Genomic DNA, 5672 nt, shown 5'->3' with positions numbered 1-5672 from the left:
CTCTGATCTGCTATCTCTCTGAAAAGAAAGGCAGGAGATGCAGGGACAGCATTCCGGGTGGAAGGGGCCTGTCCCAGGGGCCAACCTCTCGGGCACGTCTAGCTCAGGGCATCTCGGCCACAGTGTCACTGTACAGCATCTTGGAGTATGTCACAGACATCAGCCTACTCGTGAGAAAGAGTCACAAAGTCTGTGGATAATGACTCTTTTAAAAAACAAGGGCAGATTCAAGTAGCGTCACTCTGACATGCAGGAATAGCTGGCACCAGCGATACCCCTGCAAGGTCCCCTAGGTGGGTTCTCGGGAGAGCAGCATGCCGGGGTCATCGCAAGGGGAAGCAGGGCTGGAGAAGCAGGAACTGCAGCTCTAACCTAGTCATATGGGATTAGGCAGGGCGCGGTGGCTCACGGCTGTCATCCCAGCATTTTGGGAGGCCAGGGCGGGAGGACTGCTTGAGCCTAGGAGTTCGAGACTAGCCTGGGCAACATAGTGAGACCTCACCTCTACAAAAAATAAAAACAAAAAGGGGGTGTGGATTGAACCAGTGAGCACTGAACTTACAACCACACCATGCTTTTGATTTGTGGCCCTTTCTTATCCCATCTGCCCCGGAACACCACGGCCACCTGGTGGCCGCCATGGAATTGCAGGCCTAGAGTCCAGGAGGGACCGCGCAGGGCCTTTCTTCCGTTTCATGTCGCAGCCGAGAGTCTGCCAATCCCATTTCCTCTCACCTCACATCCCTTGGTCTGAAGTGGCCCCTCACCACTACCTCACTGCCCTACATCCCTTCCTAGTCCCTCAAACACAAAACGAACAGTCGTTTCCTGATTCTGTGCAGTCAGAGCAGGGGAGGAGACCAGATATGCTTGGGCAAGACAGAAGGAACCCCCCAGAGAGGATCAGGAGGGTCCCCCCTCGTGGAGGGGTCAGGAGAATCCCAGGGAGGAGTCAGGAGCCCCCCCTCCAGGAGTCAGGAGGACCCCCTCAGGGAGGAGTCAGGAGGACCCCTGGGAAGAAGGCCCCGGAGGATGGGTAGGACGCGGCCCGGGACAATCGGAGGGCACCCCAGGGAGAAGGGACCGACTTTGAGCCGGGCCTGGTGAGAAGAGAGTGTGCTCTAGGATTATGACTTCGTGGGAACGTCCACCTTGCCATGCTCCTGCTTCTGTTTTTGTTTGTTTACTTTATCTGTAAGACCCTCCGAAGTCTTAAGGTGAAAAAATGAAGATTCAAGAAAATAAACTTAACCTGCTCAAAGCGACCAGGTAGGTCAGTGGCAGGGCCGGCTTATCTGATGTGTGTGAGGATTTCAGGTGGTAGAAACCAGGAGGAATTCTAGAACACCAGGGAAAAGCAGCAAACGTGGGCGCCTCTCAATGCCCCCATGGTCCCTGGCACAGAAGCCTGCCAGGTCCTCAGGGCACAGCCAAGAGGCACGAGAGCTCTTTCTGCCAAAGTGGTTGCCACCGTCGGGCTGGGCTGCATTCCAGGCAGACCCAAGGGCCGGAAAGATGGAGCCTGACGAAGGCCGCTGCCTTTGTGACTTCACAGTCAGGAGTTGAACTACTTCATCCCATCGGACAGTTTTGCCCAGAAATAACCACGAAGCTTCATTCCAAGATGGCTTTTAGTCATGAAGGCGACGCGTTATCTGCTAAATCATGTTAATGCCCAGGGCCGGGCCGGCGCCTCCCTCCCTCCACAGTGTCTTTTGCCATTGCTGGTCATTTTCCTTGCTGAAGGAAAGTTTCTCCTGGGCTGGTTATGTTGGGGCAGGATGGCCACTCTGGCGGGCTCGGCTTGGGACCGTCTGCCCAGCCAGACAGAGGAGCTAGGCCAAGGAGCAGCCCCTTCGCTCTCCCTCCCCACTGTCCCAGTCCCTCACCCTCCAGAATCTCCCCAGGGGTGGGAGACAGCTTGCCTGGCAAGCCACATGGAGGCAGGAAAAATTTCTAACACAGTAAAGAAAACCTAAACCGGACCAGATTGTTTTATTTGCTAGTAAAAAAAAGGCCATCTCCCGACAGCCTCCAGAGGGTCCACACCCAGGGATGTAGACTTGGTTATCATTGACCTTGGTGAGGAGGCTTTGCAGACCTCATTGCTGCTTTCAGAGTTGCGGTGCGAGACAGATGGGCATGGCCAATCACAGTGGCCATTAAAGCACCTACTATGTGCCGGGCGCTCTCCAACTAAATCCCGTGCCATCCTCACGCTGACCCTGAAAGTGAGGCGCTATACCTCCCGCTTCTTGGTGGGGCTCTGAGGCTCGTCTTCCTAGGTCAGGCCACCAGAAAGCCGCACGGTGGGCGCCGAGGCCAGGCGTGCCTCAAGCCACAGGGCTGAGGCGCTCGGGGCAGACTCCTGGGGCGTCTATGGGCAGAGCCAGGTGCAGAGGAGGAGGAGCTGGGCCCGTGGACTTGGCTCCTCTCTCAGGGGCCACCCCAGAGCTAAGATCTGGGTGGACAGTGGCCACCACCACCCAGCCCCTGGGCGTGCTCAGGCTGCCAGTGAGAAGAAAGTGGGAGTGGAGGGGAGGGGGGAAAAGGAAGGAGGGTACTCTCCCAGCACCACGACCCGGGTTCTGGCCCCAGTGGGACCTGGGGAGGCTGAGTGCCTCTGTTTCCCCATCTTTGAAATTGCAGGATTGGGGCCTCCCAGCCTCCTGAGTCAGTGAATTGGGGGTGGTCACAGAAAACCTGACCCAAGGGGCACCCTGTGAGGCTGACCAGAGTAACCCAGGTGCCAAGGGCTGGCTACCCTGTGGTCGCCAGTGACCTCTGAGAACAGAAACAGATGCAAATATACGCAGCTTCTTTGGTAAATAAGAAGGTCAAGCCGGGCACGGTGGCTCACACCTGTCATCCCAGCACTTTGGGAGGAGGAGGTGAGAGGATTGCCTGAGCTCAGGGGTTCGAGACCAGCCTGAGCAGCATGGTGAGACCTCGCCTCTACAATGAATTTAAAAATCAGTCGGGCATGGTGGCACATGGCAGTGATTCCGGCTCCTCGGAAGGCTGAGGCGGAAGGATCTCCGGAGCCCAGCGGGTCGAGGCTGCGGTGGCCGGGAGTGGCCACTGCTCTCCAGTCTGGGCGATAGAGTGAGACTCCGACTCAAAAAACAAACAAACACAACAAAAAGAATGTCAAATCAGAGTCCTTGGGAGCGGGAGTCAGGCGTGGGGTCAGGGGTCACGAGATGGGGACCCCGGGCCTCCCTCTCCCTCTGCCTGTCTTTCCCCCTCGCCTTCCTTCCCGCTTCCCTAAAGAGAAACCGTCATGAGTCTCCCAAGCTGGAGAAGGTGCTGTGTCCTTCTCGCCGCCAAAGTCATCAAACCTAATTACCAGAAACAGTTTTGTTCTAAGAGGAACGAAATGGAGCTCAGGTCCCTCTGGTCTGGCCCCAGACACACCCTCCCTGGGGCAGGAGAGCCCGTGGCAGCGGTTTTGACCAGCTTCCCCAGTGGAAGAAGCATTCATGGTGCAAGTTCTGTGTTGCAGGGATAGGAGACCCGGCCGGGAAAAGACCGAGTGCAGACAGCGAGGCCGGAGCTGGAGGGGCTTTGCGGAGGCCTGGGACCCTGCGGCAATGCTTCCGTTCAGCAGAGAAAAGATGCACATCCCCGGGTCACTCCAAGTGCCGCCCGCAGACCCTGGAACCGCCTCTGCGCAGACTCCCACGGGGCCTCCGATGGGACCTCACGCACCCCTGGGAAGCTGCAGCAGCAAGACCGTGGTGACCTTGTGCCACAGCCTGACCCCTCCGAGGTGGGAGTCAGTGCGGTGGCATGAGGGGTGGGGGCCCCTGGCAGAGGGCAAGGGGTGTTTTGTTGCTGTTGTTGTTGTTGTTTGAGTTGGAGTCTCACTCTGTCACCCAGACAGGAGTGCAGTGGCCGCCCAGCCACCGCAGCCTCGACCTGCTGGGCTCCGGCGATCCTTCCGCCTCAGCCTTCCAGGTAGCTGGAACTACAGGTGTGCGCTACCATGCCTGGCTAGTTTTTGATTTATTGTAGAGATGAGGTCTCGCTGCCCAGGCGGGTCTCAAACCCGCGGGCTCAGGTCATCCACTCACCTCAGCCTCCCAAAGGTGTGGGACTACAGGCTGAGCCACTGAGCTGGCTAGGACGAGGGGTTTTTAACAAGGCAAGGGGGCACTGTGGAGCACGCCCCCGCCTGTCTTGTATGCAAAGGCCGTTTGGTTTTACTTTCTCTGCAGCTCAAGGGTCAGGAGGCTCTGAGACGCCAGGATGTCACAGGGCTTGGCCAGGGCCAGCCTTGCATCCGGCGAGGGTCAAAGCAAGACTCCGATAGAGGTCAGAGGAGCCCCAGGCCAGGCGGGAGGGAGGTGGGGGCCACCCTGCCCTCCAGCTCTTCTTTCTGCCCTGGGCTCTGATGGCTTTTCAAGTTCAGCGACAATACTGAGGGTGCCTGCCGAGGCTCAGAGGTGTGTCCTCCCCCTGAATCTATGAGGCCCAGACCCATGGGCCTCAGGACAGTAATTCAAGGCAAATCCTAGAGTCCTGCTGAACCCAGGGCTACTTTGCAGCAGAATTCCCTGGAGCAGGATGAAATTCCAGGAGGCTCCAGGCTTCTGCAGACCAGCTTAGCCCCTGCCCCCACCCCTCCCCAGCCCTCTCACCTGCAGACACTTTCTCTCCAGTTCTCTCCTGCCTCCTTTGGCCTGTCCAGCCCTTCTAACACTCTCTCCTTGACTCCCCCCAGAATCTTCTCCCCACCCCCCAGGTTCACGTTTCTAAATGGCTCCCTGGAGACGCCAGGATTCCATCTTTTTTTTTTGAGTTGGAGTCTCACTCCGTCGCCCAGACTGGAGTGCAGTGGCCACTCCCGGCCACCGCAGACTCGACCTGCTGGGCTCCGGCGATCCTTCCGCCTCAGCCTTCCAAGTAGCCGGAACTATAGGTGCGCACTACCATACTCAGCTAGTTTGCGATTTATTGTAGAGACGAGGTCTCACCAAGTTGCCCGGATGGGTCTTGAACCTGCGGCCTCAGGCAAGCCACTCGCCTCAGCCTAACCAAAGTGCTGCGATGGCAGGCTGAGCCACCCAGGCCCCTGCTCCTCATAGTCTCACCTCAAGCATGGGCCTGGCTTCAGGACCCTGGGACCGGGCATTCTACAGGCAGCTTGGGAGCCCAGAGAAGGTGTCCTGCCCCAGTGGGGGCACGTTCTTTTTGTTCCTGGCTGCAGCAGCAGAGGGAGACCCCCTCAAATGGCTTCCCGGGCAGAGCCCAGCGAGCCCATCAGGGCACGCACGTGGTGGTGCTGACGCCAACCCCCCTGACGGGCAGGTTCGGGAGACACGAGGCCTTCCGGGCACAGCTGGGCTGATACCGCCTGGGCCTGTGGGGCAGGTGAGGACAAGGCACCTCTCAGCAGAGCTCTGTGTCCCCGCCAGCTGCTGAGGGAAAGTAACACATTTTAAAAATAAATAAGCACATATCCTTCACAGTTGGTAGAACACCTTCACCCACATCATCTCATTGAAGTTTTGGCTATTAACTCCATTTAACAGACAAAAAAACTGACCTTGAAGAGGCTAGACCCCAAGTCCAAGGTCAGGAGGTTTGTCTGAGGCAAACCAGGCTGTGGCCTCCTCGGTGCCAGGTCTGGCAGTCGGCCCACACTTGCCTCGTTAACCCCCGACTGG

Source organism: Carlito syrichta, unplaced genomic scaffold (genome assembly GCF_000164805.1).
Source record: "Carlito syrichta isolate Samal-C Ts95f unplaced genomic scaffold, Tarsius_syrichta-2.0.1 Scaffold303290, whole genome shotgun sequence".
Classification (NCBI taxonomy): domain Eukaryota; kingdom Metazoa; phylum Chordata; class Mammalia; order Primates; family Tarsiidae; genus Carlito; species Carlito syrichta.
Note: the sequence above shows the minus strand (reverse complement) of the source record.